The following is a 16,081-nucleotide window of genomic DNA, read 5'->3' as shown; positions in this document are numbered from 1 at the left end:
AACATATTAACCCACAGAGACCTTCCTACCAACACTACAGAAAGAAGGATTCTGGGTGGACTCCTCCTGAAGGTCGAAACAGCAGACTGGACTTCTACATAGAGTGCTTCTGCCGACGTGCACGGGCTGAAATTGTGGAAAAGCAGCATCACTTGCCCCATAACCTCAGCCGTGCAGAACACAATGACATCCACAGCCTCAGAAACAACTCTGACATCATAATCAAAAAGGCTGACAAAGGAGGTGCTGTCATCATCATGAATAGGTCAGAATATGAACAAGAGGCTACTAGGCAGCTCTCCAACACCACTTTCTAGAGGCCATTACCCTCTGGTACCACTGAGTTACCAAAAGAAATTACAGCATTTGCTCAAGAAACTCCCTGAAAAAGCACAAGAACAAATCCGCACGGACACACCCCTAGAACCCCGACCTGGGGTATTCTATCTGCTACCCAAGATCCATAAACCTGGCAATCCTGGATGCCCCATCATCTCAGGCATTGGCACCCTGACAGCAGGATTGTCTAGCTATGTAGACTCCCTCCCCAGGCCCTACATTACCAGCACTCCCAGCTATCTTTGAGACACCACTGACTTCCTGAGGAAACTACAATCCATTGGTGATCTTTCTAAAAACACCATCCTAGCCACTATGGATGTAGAAGCCCTCTACACCAACATTCCACACAAAGATGGACTACAAGTTGTCAGGAACAGTATCCCTGATAATGTCATGGCTAACCTGGTGGCTGAACTTTGACTTTGTCCTCACCCATAACTATTTCACATTTGGGGACAATGTATACCTTCAAATCAGCAGCACTGCGATGGGTACCCGCATGGCTCCACAGTATGCCAACATTTTTATGGCTGACTTAGAACAATGCTTCCTCAGCTCTCGTCCCCTAATGCCCCTACTCTACTTGCGCTACATTGATGACATCTTCATCATCTGGACCCATGGAAAAGAAGCCCTTGAGGAATTCCACCATGATTTCAACAATTTCCATCCCACCATCAACCTCAGCCTGGACCAGTCCACAGAAGAGATCCACTTCCTAGACACTACGGTGCTAATAAGCGATGGTCACATAAACACCACCTTATATCGGAAACCTACTGACCACTATTCCTACCTACATGCCTCTAGCTTTCATCCAGATCATACCACATGATCCATTGTCTACAGCCAAGCTCTACGATATAACCGCATTTGCTCCAACCCTTCAGACAGAGACAAACACCTACAAGATCTCTATCAAACATTCTTACAACTACAATACCCACCTGCTGAAGTGAAGAAACAGATTGATAGAGCCAGAATAGTACCCAGAAGTCACCTACTACAGGACAGGCCCAACAAAGAAAATAACAGAACGCCACTAGCCATCACCTTCAGCCCCCAACTAAAACCTCTCCAACGCATCATCAAGGATCTACAACCTATCCTGAAGGACGACCCATCACTCTCACACATCTTGGGAGACAGACCAGTCCTTGCTTACAGACAGCCCCCCAATCTGAAGCAAATACTCACCAGCAACCACACACCACACAACAGAACCACTAACCCAGGAACCTATCCTTGCAACAAAGCCTGTTGCCAACTCTGTCCACATATATTCAGGGGATACCATCATAGGGCCTAATCACATCAGCCACACTATCAGAGGTTCGTTCACCTGCGCATCTACCGATGTGATATATGCCATCATGTGCCAGCAATGCCCCTCTGCCATGTACATTGGTCAAACTGGACAGTCTCTACGTAAAAGAATGAATGGACACAAATCAGACGTCAAGAATTATAACATTCAAAAACCAGTTGGAGAACACTTCAATCTCTCTGGTCACTCGATCACAGACCTAAGAGTGGCTATCCTTCAACAAAAAAGCTTCAAAAACAGACTCCAACGAGAGACTGCTGAATTGGAATTAATTTGCAAACTGGATACAATTTAACTTAGGCTTGAATAGAGACTCGGAATGGATGAGTCATTACACAAAGTAAAACTATTCCCCCATGGTATTTCTCTCCCCACCCCACCCCCCACTATTCCTCAGATGTTCTTGTTAACTGCTGGAAATAGCCTACCTTGCTTGTCACCATGAAAGCTTTTCCTCCTTCAGCCTCTTCCTCCCCTCCCCCCCGCTGCTGGTGATGGCTCATCTTAAGTGATCACTCTCCTTACAGTGTGTATGATAAAACCCATTGTTTCATGTTCTCTGTATGTGTATATAAATCTCCCCACTGTATTTTACACCAAATGCATCCGATGAAGTGAGCTGTAGCTCACGAAAGCTTATGCTCAAATAAATTTGTTAGTCTAAGGTGCCACAAGTACTCCTTTTCTTATTCCCAGAGATGCTCCGGCATGTCACTCAGGATGGGACACGCAGTACCATTCAAATAACTTGCTACCGTGTCTATTGTCATGATCAGTTGCTAGACTGCTTAGTGGTGCTTCCCACTGTGTTTTACTTTTACAGTAAACAACATTCTTGGCAGCGGAGTTCATTCAGAGAGTGGCTCTAGTATATTCCTATCAAGCCAGAAAGAAAAGACACTTCACCATAGCAAACTATATAGCATTTTTGATACTTCCCAGCCCAATTGGGCTTTCGTTTTTCAATGCTCTTCTCAGGTTTCTGAACTCTATTAATCAAGCATGTACTCCAAATAACATCAGCTCAGTGGGTGAGATGACAGGTACCATCTTTTTATTTTCTGTTTGTATAGCACCTAATACTATAATCCATAAGATAGCTATGCAAAAAATCCATAAGATAGCCCATTTCAGGTCTGACTAGTTTCAACAAACTATTCAGATGGTTTTGGGTGGTGGGTCTTCTCACCCTTTGCATTTTTTCCCCTTCAACTTTGGGTTTAAAAACCAAACAATTGTGATAACTGCCACAGGTGCTGACTTTTCAAAGGGCTGGGGGGTGTTCAACCCCCCAACTCTGCCCCAGGCCCTGCCCCCCTTCCCCTCTCCCTGCAAGACCCCACTCATGCTCCACCTCTTCCCACCCCCGCTCCATGCCCACCCCACCCAGTTCCTCACCCTTGCTCCTCCTCCCTCCCCCTCAGCTTCCTGCACACTGCAAAACAGCTGTTTGCGATGGGCAGGAGGCACAGGGAGAGAGAGAGAGGTGCTGATTTGTTGGGTCCGCTGGCTGGCGGGAGGCACTGGAAGAGTAGGGGAGAGATGAGAGGGGGGCTTCCGGTGCATGCTCAGCACCCACCATTTTTCCCCCTGGGTGCTCCAGCCCTGGAGCACCCACGGAGTCAGTGCCTATGATTACTGCAGTTACTGCCTCTGGTTGGCTCATTAGACTCACAGTTTGGTCTCTGAGCTAGACTATGTAATGCAACCTTATATTATTGTTACCCCATCCTCCTTTTCCATCCTGTCCACTTGCCCACCTGCTACATCTTGTCTTTCAGACTGCAAGTTCATTGTGGCAGGGATTGTCAGTTATTCAAAGTCACTACAGTGTGTAGCACTGAGGGGGCAAAAGGGGCAGAGAGAGGGTGACCAGGTTGACACCTCTAGGTGCTACTGCAAAATAAATGAGTCATTAGTATAATAAGCATAATAATAGATTCATCTGGTTTTGCACAAGCTGAGGAGGAGCCGATGATCATGGTACACACAGGGAAAGGTAGGAGGGTGGTCCTGGTGGCCACATTTAGGTTGCTAGGTAAGAGATTAAAGTTCAGGTCCTCCATGGTAGCATTCTCTGAAATGCTTCCAGTTCCATGTGCAAAGCCAGTGAGACAGGCAGAATTGCAAGGACTAAATGTGTGAATGAGATTGTGTAAGGAGGAGGGATTTAGGTTTATTAGGAACTGGGGAACTTTGGGGGGAAGGAGAAGCCCAGTGAATAGGGGAGAAGCAATATATGTGATATATCTTGATTTTAGTAAGGCTTTTGACACAGTCCCATATGACATTCTCATAAACTAACTAGGGAAATGTGGTCTAGATGAAATTACTGTAAGGAGTTGAAAGACTGTATTCAAAAAGTAGGTATCAATGGTTTGCTGTTAAATGGGGAGCGCATATCTAGTAGGATCCAGCAGGGGTGAGTCCTTGGTCCGGTCATTTTTATTAATAACCTGGATAATGGAGTGGAGAGTGTACTTACAGAATTTACAGATGACACCATGTTGGGAGGAGTTGCAAGCATTTGGGAGGACAGGATTAGAATTCAAAATGGCATTGACAAATTGGAGAATTGGTCTGAATTCAACAAGATTAAATTCAATAAAGACAAGTGCAAATACTTCACTTAAGAAAAATCAAAAGCACGATTACAAAATGGGGAATAACTGGTTAGGTGGTAGCACTGCTGAAAAGGATCTAGGGGTTGTAGTGGATCACAAATTGAATATGATGCAGCTGCAAAAAACGCTAACAGCCTGAGGTGTATTAACAGGAGTGTTATATATATAAAACATAGGAGGTAATTGTACCTGTGAGGGGGATTACAGCCCCCACACTATACCAGGGTGGGGAGTGGAGCAATACTGGGCTAGGATGGCTCTGGCCTCAACAGGTGCAAGGCATGTGCCCAGTGGAAGAACAGTTTAAAATGACACTGGTAGCCCAGGAGAAGGGGGAATGAGCTGCATGTGGTGCCAGGAAGCAAGGCTGATGCTGATTGCTCTGCAGGGAGTGGCAACCACTTTGTGAAGGCTTCTCTAGCAGCAGGGACTTGGGTTCCCCCTGTCTTTGGGAGTTGAAAACCCAGAGAGAGATTGACTGACTGACTGAAGTGGACACTGACTGATGGAGGAGAGCCAGCTAAGCCTGTGACTACACAGGGGAGCAACCTGAGCCAGAGGGGGTGAGGGAGGCTGCAGCTGGGACACCTTCAGGGCCAACTAAACCAGAAGAATCTGTAAGACCATGAGCTGACGACTAGGTCAGCTAGTTACCAGATCTTTCCGCTACAGTCCCTCTCTACTCAGCACTGGTGAGGCCTCACCTGGGGTACTGTGTCCAGTTCCAGGTGCCATACTTTAGGAAATTGGAGAGCATCCAGAGGAGAGCAACAAAAATGACAAGAGGTTTAGAAAACCTGACCTCTGAGGAAAGGTTAAAAAAACTGGGCAAGTTTAATCTTGAGAAAAGAAGACTGGGGGAAGCGGGGGGGGGGGGGGGAGGGGAACCTGATAGCCTTCAGATATATTATGGGCCTGTTATAAAGAGGACAGGCATCAATTGTTCTCCGTGTCCACTGAAGGTAGGACAGAAGCAATGGGCTTAATCTGCAGCAAGAGAGATTTAGGTTAGATATTAGGAAAAACTTTCTAACTATAAGGGTAGTTAAGCTATGGAATAGGCTTCCAAGGGAGATTGTCGTATTCCCATCACTGGAGGTTTTTAAAAACAGGTTGGATGAAAACTTGTCAGGGATGGTGGTTTACTTGGTCCTGCTCCCGCACAGGGGGCTGGACTTGATGATTTCTCAAATTCCCTTCATTTCCACAATACAGGAGGGATGGGCTCTACCTAAACCAAAATGGAATCAGACTGCTGGCACGTAAAATTAAAAACCCTGTAGAGGATTTTTTAAACTGTCAGCTGAGTGAATGCCAAAGGTCTAGAGGAGTGTGTGGGTTGGGTGGAGACATCCCTTTGGAATAAATTTTATTGAAGTAGAAACTATTATGAAGGATAGGAAAGAAGTCAAATGTAAAAGAGTCCCATTTAAACATAACACATGAAGGCAAGCAACTAAACTTTGAGAAAATATACAAGTGCTTATATACAAATGGTGGAAGTCTAAATATTAAAATGGGTGAATTAGAGTGGCTGGTGTTAAATGAGAAGACTTATATAACAGGAATTATGGAAACTTAGTAGAATGAGGATAGTGCATGGGACATAGTAATACCAGAATTTACAATATATAGATATGATAGATTATGTCATGCTGGTGCAGAAGTGGCATTATAGATTTAAAAAGACAGAGGCAAATGAGATTAAAATCTTAAATCAAATAGTACCATAAAATCTCTATGGATAGAAATTTCATGCTTGAACAATAAGAGTATGGCAGTAAGAATATACTACTGAGCATCTGACCAGGATGGTGATAGTAATTATGAAATGCTCAAGGAGATAAAAGAAGCTGCAGACAGAAAATGCAGTAATAATGGGGTATTTCAACTATCCTCATACTGACTGGGATATGTCACCTCAGGACAGGAAGCAGAGATAAGATTCCTAGACAACAGTAATGACTGCTTCTTGGAGCATCTAGTCTTGGAACCCACAATGGGAGAGGCAATTCTTGACTTAGTCCTAAATGGAGCACAGGATCTGATTCAAGCTGAATAGCTCAGTAATAGTGACCATAATGTAAGTAAATTTAACATCCTTGTAAGGGGAAAATACCAAAAAACGCCACCACAGTAACATTTAACTTCAAAAAGGGGAGCTACATAAGAATGAGGATGCTCATTAGACAGAAATTAAAGAGCAGTCACAAGGGTAAAATGCCTGCTAGCAGCATGGAGACTATTTTAAAACACATAATAGATGCTCAGACTAAATGGATATCTCAAATCATAAAAGACAGCAGGAGGACCAAAAGAATCCCACCCTAGCTGAACAGTAGAGTAAAGGAGGATGTTAGAAGCAAAAAGACATCCTTTAAAATTTGGAAGTAAAATCTTAATGAGGAAAATAAGAAGGAGCACAATGCTTAGCAAGTAAAATGTCAAAGTATAATTAGGCAGTCCAAGAAAGAATTTGAGAAGCAAAAACTAACAATAAAATTAGAAACAGGAAGCTTGCCAAACAGCAAGTGGGCCACTAAACATCTTAAAGAGAACTCAAGGAAGATACCACTGCAGGGAAGCCAAATTAATTCTTTGCACTGGTCTTCACTGCAGAGGATGTGGGGGAGATACCCATGTCAGAGCTATTCTTTCTGGGTGAGGAATCTGAAGTACTGTCCCAAATTAAATGTGTCAATAGAAGAGGTTTTAGAACAAACTGACGAATTAAACAGTAATAAGTCACCAGGACCAGATGGTATTCACACAAGAGTTCTAAAAGATCTCAAATATGAAATTTCAGAACTACTAACTGTGGTAGGTTTCAGAGTGGTAGCCATGTTAGTCTGTATCATCAGAAAGAACGAGGAGTACTTGTGGCACCATAGAGACTAACAAATTTATTTGAGCATAAGCTTTCGTGGTCTAAAGCCTACTTCATCAGATGCATGCAGTGGAAAATACAGTAGGAGGATATATATATGTTCTCCATATCTATCTATCTTCCTACTGTATTTTCCACTGCATGCATCTGATGAAGTGGGTTTTAGCCCACGAAAGCTTATGCTCAGATATGTTTGTTAGTCTCTAACTGTGGTAGGTAATCTATTGCTTAAATCAACCTGTGTACCAGGTGACTGGAAGATGTCTAATGTGATGTAATTCTTTAAAAGTGTCCCAAGGAGATCCTGGCAGTTACAGATCGGTAAAAGTATAGTAAAGAACAGAATGATCAGACACAAAAGTAAACATAATCTGTTGAAGATTCAACACAGCTTTTGTAAAGGGAAGTCATGCCTCAAAAATCTACTAGAATACTTTGAGGAAATCCACAAGCCTGTGGATAAGGGTGATCCAGTCTAAACTGTGTTCTTGGACTTTCAGAAAGTCTTTGACAAGGTCCCCCACCAAAGGTTCTTAAGGAAATTAAGTAGCCATGGGATAAGAGGGAAGTTCTTCTCATGGATAAATAATTGGTTGAAAGATGGGAAATAAAGGATAGGAATAAATGGTCCTTTCTCACAATGGAGAGAGGAGAACAGCTGTGGTCCCCCAAAGATCTGTACTGCACTCTATATCTGACTGATCAGTCCTCATCCCCAAAGGAAACCAGCACAATCATTTCAAAAGACAAGCCTAGGAGCTTAAATTCATAACTTTGCTAGACAATAAAAATCATGGGCTTAATAAAGACATTATATTTATGTCTTATTACAGCTATCAGTAATCCCTAAAGCCCCCTCTTTGTCCTATGGCTACAGGGGCGTTAATGGGCCACTTCACTGTGAATGGTCCCTTAGAATATATGCTAAGTACTCTTGCTAAACTGTCTGTTCGATCTTGTATTTAGTTGTAACACTCTCAGTACTTTTGCCAGACCTGAAGAATAGCTCTGTGTAGCTTGAAAGTTTGCCTCTCTCAACAACAGAAGTTGGTCCAATAGAAGATATTACTTCACCCACCTTGTCTCTCTAAGGATTTCTAGCTGATTCCTCCATAAAGCTCTTTTCCTTCATTTCTTCAATATTTTTAAAGCTGTATCTCCTTACCAATGAAAAGCAACTTGCTCATGGCCTACAAGACCCTACTCAGGGAGAAGATGTCTGATATTTTTAGAGGTCTCTATGAGCCAGCAGATAAAGACACAAGAAACTCCAATGGCTGAAAGCTGATGTTAGAAAAATTCAAATTGGAAGCCAGATATGACTTTGAAAGAGTGAGAGAAGTTAACCATTGGAGCAGATTAAAAGGGAAGTAGTTAATATTCCATTACCTGGAGTCTTTCAGTTGAAAGTGGATGTTTTTCTGAAAGATCATTCTGGGTCTGCTACAGGTTATTGAGCTTTATAGTGTTTGCTTATGTTGTAGGGAAGAATAATTCCTTTCACTGCATGAATAACCAGATGGCATTCTATGGCCTGTGTTATGCAGGAGGTCAGACTAAATGGTGTCTTTTGGTGTCTTCAGACTATAGTGGTTTCTTCTGGCCCTACAGTCTATCAATGAGATGCAGCAGTGTTGTACTCTGTATAATCACTTATCCTACACTGTGCTTTTGTATGCTTAATGATTGTTCTCTTTACTTTTTTTCTTACTTGCTTTTTCACTAGATTTTAAATAAAGGCCAGTTATATACTAGTACAAGTAATGCCATTATTGGTAGCAGAAATAAAAATGGAGGACTGGGTATCTGGTCCACCAAGTTCACTTTGTGCCACTCACAAGTCCTCACTATCCTGTTCATTTTCCTTGTTTTATAGCAGTCTAATTTTCCCCCACCGTGTCTGGTCCTGATCCCACTGCCATCAAAGGCAATGGAGCTAAGATTTTTCAAAAGTGGGTAGTGATTTTGAGTCCCTCAATTTTTGAGTCCCCAACTTGGGACACTTTAGTGCATTCTAATTTTCAGAGGGTGGGTGCTTAGAACTTTTGGACAATTAGGCCCCCATAGATGCCCCCATTCGGGGGCACACAAAAACTCAGGTACTCCAAATCATGAGTCACTTTTGAAAATCTTGGCCTGGGGCTTTTGCCATTCAGTTCAATGGGTGCAGAATCAAATCTTTTCTCTCTCTGAAGGTACTTATAGAACCTGATCTTTGTTCCTTTCATTCTCTTAGCGGCTGTTCCTTTCATTCTTTTAGCAGCTGTTCCTGCACACAGTTAATACAGTGTATAATGCTTACTAGTCTGAGTAGTTCTGTTTTGATGTTCTGGTGGTCCTAGATGATCTGGTGGTCCCTTCTGGCCTTAAACTCTATGAATATGACTCTATTTAAATCAAGCAGACTACTAGTGGTAAGAAGCTTTCAGTAGTAAGCATTTGCAGAGATAGGTCCCTGGATGGCATTATGTTGATTTGCTTTCTTTTTTGGTTCTTTCATGGCATTCCCCATTCTTTGACAGTCGTAACTGTTCCTTTCAGCCTTGCTACTTTTCCACCTTCTATTTTTTTTCTACATCCCAGTAATACCATGGCAGCAGATCATGACATTGTACAGGTAATGTTATGATTATATGACAGGATTGAGTAGAAAAAGCAAGGGTTTGGAGGAGAAAGCACTTAACGGTACTCAAACTCCAATATCAGTAATGGTGCCAAAGAGAACAGACAGCACCACTTGCAAAATCAATTCTGTTTGATACAAATGTTCTTTTTTTGTTCCTTTTGTTTATTTTTTAAAGTTGCCTCAACTGAACATCATTTTTAAAGCATGGAGGGGAATCTGCTACATCTTGCTCTGTTGTTGATATCAGATAACAAAGACCATTCATAGAAAGAAATTGGAGGGTCATCCAGCTAAGATCGAATGATCCTGACAAATCATGTGCGGAAAACTGAAGCCATGCTTATCTTCAAACCACAGAGAGAACATAGAAGTTTGTGTATAGAAGTCTGTGTATCACCAGCCAATTTTTTTCTGAAATAGTTGAGTAGTCCCATAAATGTGTCTAAATTCTCAATGCTGTTGCATATCACTGCTCAGCATGTTTTGTACTCCTCCTTCTGGTTCGGTGACTCAACCACTTAGCTAATTATAGCTGCAAGTGGCAAAATGCAGCGATAATACCAACTATGTTTTGAAGAAAATGCTTCTTCCCTTCCTTAGATGGGACTGCTTTCACTTTGCTTGGGAGATGTTTGGAAGGACAATATTTTTTTTTCTCTGTCATACAACTGAATTACAAATCATTATCATTGCCATAACAGTATTCTCCTTTAGATCATAAACAGTAATCTGGGTTGGCCAGAAATCAGTTAGTCTGTCTATCCTATTGTAAGCATTTATAGCATCTTCATTTCTGTCATGTCTGACCACATGTGTTAGGGGGCTTATTCCTTCACTCTCCCACTTCCCTGGTCCTTCTCGCATGAACAGAGAGCAACAATACCCAAAGTCCAAAGGTGCAAACAATTCGTTGTTTATTGGGGTGAACTTCCAGCAAACATAAATCCAAGTTCCTTTTTCCTTATTTTTGAATCCCAATTTACTTCCTGTTTGCCCATAATTTATATAGTAATATTCTTAGCTAAACCTTAACTAATCATTCTACTGAAATTTACCTATCCAATCCTAACATATTGTAACATGATTAGCTAACCAATTATATCCTACCACCTTAGTTTACATCCAGCAAAATTAATGATACAGCAGACAGAAACAATCACAGAACCAGACAGAGACTATGCTAATAAACAATAGCAAAGTGGGAACTATAATGACAAAACAATACAGAAGTGAGGATTTCACAACTACATCTATAAAGACATAAGGGTTTCCCAGCTGTCTATTGATAAGTGAGTTCTTACCAGACAGAAAACTATCAGACTAAATTTCCTTTTACATCTTCTATGCTCTTCCCTTTCTCTGGAGGTGATAGATCAAATCACCTTCCTAACAGCCCAATATTGACTAGTTTGGAATGTGAGGATGTGACCGGTTGCTTCCCAGCTTATGGCTGCCTCTGCTGCTTAGCCAAAGGCATTGGCCTAAGAAAAGGGCCTCAGCCTGTCACAGTGAGAGAAGGCCCTTACACGGATTCTTTCTTGTATACCTCTATTACTAGCTAAATAATAAACATATACCTAAATTCTTAAAGTATAGGCCTTTACAGGCAGGCCTGAATATCTATATCCTAATAACATGTATAGACAGGGACCCAAGCACTGTCTACAAGATCAAGAAAACTATGCCCACATTAATCTTGATTATTCAGAGAAATCTCTGGGGTCAAAGGCCCTGCAGATGCCAAAGGTCAGCCTCAATAAATGTGTATATCCAGTTTTGGACCTCTAGTTGTAAAGAAGAACTTGAAAATTAGATGCATTATTGTTTTGTTGTGGCTTTTAGCTATAGCCATATACTGGGGTCAAGTCAAAGCACCGTAGTCCTTGCTGCAGCCATGGAAGATGAAATGCCTTCTGGAGCACACCCACTGTGCATTTCCATTGGCAGGGGAGTTTGTGCTCCCCAGGACCCCAATCCCCACTCCCCACACACACACACACAATTTGGGACAACATGGTATTTTAGAGGCACTGGCAAGAAGACCACAGGGACTGAGTTTGTGGTAGGCCCCTGCACAGAAGGCTCAAGTGTGGGGAGGGCTTATTGTTTGACCCTTCCTGAACAAGGGTCATTCCCAATCTGGCCCTGTATTTAGGGCTAGATGGTGATTTTGGCACAAGCTCTGAGTAGTGCATACTGTGACTCACAATATGGACTCTGGTTCCCCCTCTTTCTCCAGTGTGGGAAGGAATATGCAACAGCCTTTTACTCCTTTACCCAGTACACATACATGGTTTCTCCTCTGCACTGGGTCAGTTGTACTTGCAGGTGTATTGGGTCCCCCACCTTCCACCCTTGCCTGCCCGCTCCCTGCCCACCTGTGCAGCTGGGAAGGTAAAGGCCCAATGAAGGCTGCTTTACCCACCTTCGCTGCACTCCATGAGACAGGTAGCCCCTGCAGGAGAATATGGCAATGCCTTACATCCCGTACTACTCCACAGGGGTGTACAGCAGTGACATACCCAGTGATGCAAGTGGAATCCATTTCTTACTGGTATGGGGGGTGGTGGTGCAGGGAGTACGTGACTTCCTCAAATGATCCTCCACATGATTTCTCCCCACCCCACCCCCAGCCCGGGCCTCCCATGCTCTTCCCATCCCCTCCCCATGATCCACCCCCTTACTTGGGGGTGGGGCTTTGTCCTCCTCCTGCTGCTCTGGAGAAGCAGAACGTGGAGCCACTGGGTGGCGCTTCACCTGCAGCTCCTTTGGCACAGCTGTACCTCCCCAGCCCTTTCACACAAGGTCTCCTCTGTCTGTACAGCAGCCCTGTAGGAGGCCAGGGCTGGAGGCGGGGCTGGGGGCAGTACAACCGTGCCGGAGGAGCTGCTGGCCTGGGGCTGCCTGGTGGCCCCATGTTCTGCTCCTTTCCCCACTGCAGTTCCTGGGAGAGTCCTGTGGTTCTGCTCCTCTTCCTTCTGGTACGCAGTATTAACTATAAATATCTTGCTGATAGGGCATACCATACCGTACTGCTTTACTGCACATACCAGGGTGCAATTCAGACCAGCGGGGGCTGTGTCACCCCTTCCCTGCAACCTTGGGTGCCTTACAATGCCTTGCTGTAGAGGCTCCCACTGGGGCCACTCACAAACAGCCTTCCAGCATGCCAGTCACACCCCATGTGTTTGTGTGTAACTGCAGCCCACCAACTACACCCTGGCTCTCACCAGCCTTGGTTATACTGCAGGGTGACCCCAACACACCCCCAGTCCCAGATCTTTCCCCAGAAATGCATGTTTCTCCTGCACTGTCCAGCCCTTTCCTGGACAGCACAAATATATTTAATCCATTATTCCTTTAAGGACAAATATGCCAGCTTTTATTATTTTAAATAGAGTACACAGTCACTCCAATTTAAACACACTGGATTAGATAAAAGAGTAAAACAAGTTTAACTACAAAAAATAGTCTTTAAGTGAGTACAAGTAATGAGGCATAAAAGTCAGAAATGGTTCAAAGAAAAGTAAAGATAAAATGCTTACTAGTGCCTAATTTAACAAATTATATTAAATTCAAGGAAGTTTCTCACCACATGCTCCAGCAGATTAGTGACCAAACTCCCAGGTCAGAAAATCCCCTCCCCAACCCTGAGTCCAATGGCTGTTTTCCTTTGTCTTCGTAGATGCAATGCCAGAGACAGACAGGGAGAAAGAGGAGGCTGTTTCTGGGTGTCTGCCCCTTCTTTTTATAGCCCTATTCCCCGCCTTTAAGAAGCATTTCCAGCTGGGATTAAGGCAACAGGCAATCTAGTGAAGAAAGGAAACTCCATGCTTTTTCTTTGCTAAAATGTAAATTTTTGCTCCTGCCCCTTCCTTGCCAAAGAATGGCCACTTAGCAGGTAATGGTCCATCAGCCTTGTTGACACCTAGCTGAAATGTCAGCTTGCCCTTTGTCTCTGAAGAACTGGTTTAGTCACTCCCTGGATTTACCAGGGAAACATGCATCAATCATGATTTCAGCTTCTCTTCAGAACTTTACATAAAATGTCGCCATGTGCATTTTGCCATGGTATTACTGATCAGTAAGTTAAGAGTTCCTAAATAATACCTCACAAGGCACACCTTGTACAAACGTTATAACAATACTGTGTTGGGTGTGAACACATGGGTATATTCTGTCACAATAGTGCAGGTCACAACTGTGGCCTTAGAAATTAAAAAGCACATGGTCAGCTGATTTGGACACCAACATTTGAAAAGAGGGCTTGAGAACCCGAGTGCAACAGATAAATTTGCTTGACCTTTAAAAGAAAATCTAATGAAAATGTTGTTCTCCTGCAGTGTTTGCCGTTCATAGCACCAAACGAAGCTTTGTAAAGCAGATTGCTTGGCTAAAATCCAGGAAGTTTTTATAGGCCCAGTCCTGCTCCTGCTGAAGTCAATGGGAGCTTTGCAATTGGTATAAACAGGAATTCATTGTGCTAGGTGCTGTACAACATACTAAAAGATGGTCCCTTCTCTGAAGACAGACAAAGGGTGGGACAAAAGCAGGGGTTTTTAAATCCCCATTTTACGGGGGTGGGGGAACCAAGGAACAGAGCAACTGTGTAATTTGCCCAAGATCCATAGGAAGTCTGGGGCACAGTCAGGAATTGAATCCAGATCTCAAGTCCCAGAAGAGCACCTTAACCATAGTTGGTAAGGCTTTGTTTATTATTATCTGGTTCTTATCCCAACAATATATTTTTAAGCGTATGAATTTAAATTCCTTACAAAGATCAGCAAAGTTCATAAGAACATTTGAAATACATTCCCTAAAGCACTTGAGACTATCTGAGGGACCTGGCCTTCTCCCATTCCAGTCAGTGGGCATGTTTCCACTGACTTTAAAATGAACAAGATCTGGTCCTTTAACATCAGTCCTTCCTTGTCTGGGACTTGATCATCAGCGAAGTTAGGACTGCATTGGTCAGGCCTATACATTTCCCTGACACAGGATTTTCAACAGGGTTACACTTCTTTCTTCCCTAGAGCAGATTTATTTCCCCCCCATCCCAGACTGAGGTCACAATTCCTGACAAGGTGTAACAGGTTCTGGACTGATCTGCACTATGGTCATGTCAAGAGAGCAAAGTGCACTTAGAAACGATGGCAGGCATTTTGATGGCTAAATAAGCAAAGCAAACTCACTGATACTTTTCAGGAATGCCTGGTACTTAGTGGGATTTATACATTGATAATCTGACCTGACAAGTAGGAATCTAAATCTCAGGGGCATTTGTACCATACTTTTAGGGTCAACTAATAATTGGCTCTGTTTGGACAATGTAAGAATTAAGATTCTTTCTTGAAGCTTTGTTGTTTAATGTTTGGGTTTCTTTGAGGGGAAGGGTTTACTGTAAATTTAGTGCTCATGATAGTCCTCATTTCATCTAAGAAACCAGTTAAACATGGGCAGCAGCAATACAAATCTCTTCATTTTTCACCAGCATGCTTCAACCCTGACTGTGAGAGAATACCTCTAAGGTAACAGCTCAGTCCCTATGTCCTACTGCATTCTTGGCTTGCATGCTGAGACTGCCAACAAAGATACCAATTACTGCCAGCCATGGTAATTGTTTTAGTGAAGTGAACACCTGGTTGATACAAGCCACTTGAGCAGCCATTAAACACTAATAACTTTGATCACCACTGACCTAGTAGTTCATGTTTTACATCTTATTCACATGAAATACTTTCTGGTTTTCACAAATGTCTGTAGCTCACAAACTGGCCTTGACCTCAAGGAAGCTTTTGATGTGAAGAAAATGAACTTTCTTTCCAATTTTTCTTATTTTTTATGGTATTGTGTCACCGATCCCAGTGCTGAGTGACACGCATGACAAGCTCTCAAGCATTGTCAGAGCTTAATTAAAGCCAACAGAGGGCAGAGAAAAAAATGTGGGATTCCTTAGAGCCGTGGCTGGAATGCAGATGATCTGCCCACCCTCATCACTTCCCTCTTTCCCCCAGGATAAAATGTCTTGTGAAGTATTTGTAGTGTATTCCTTTCCTTTATGTGAGTAATCAAAGAAGTGAGGCATTGACTGAAATGTTCTATTCTCCTCATACTCTTCCCAGAAATTTAGAGGTAGGTTCTCTGCTGCTACAAATTGTCATAGTTCTACTGAAGTCAATAAAGAGATGCCAATTTACACCAGTTAAGGATCTGCTCCTTAAAGGGTTAATTCTAGGGAAATTAGCTAGGGAAAAAAACACCCTACCTGATGTATC

Source organism: Dermochelys coriacea, chromosome 3 (genome assembly GCF_009764565.3).
Source record: "Dermochelys coriacea isolate rDerCor1 chromosome 3, rDerCor1.pri.v4, whole genome shotgun sequence".
Taxonomy (NCBI): Eukaryota; Metazoa; Chordata; order Testudines; family Dermochelyidae; genus Dermochelys; species Dermochelys coriacea.
This window is presented reverse-complemented; position numbering follows the sequence as displayed.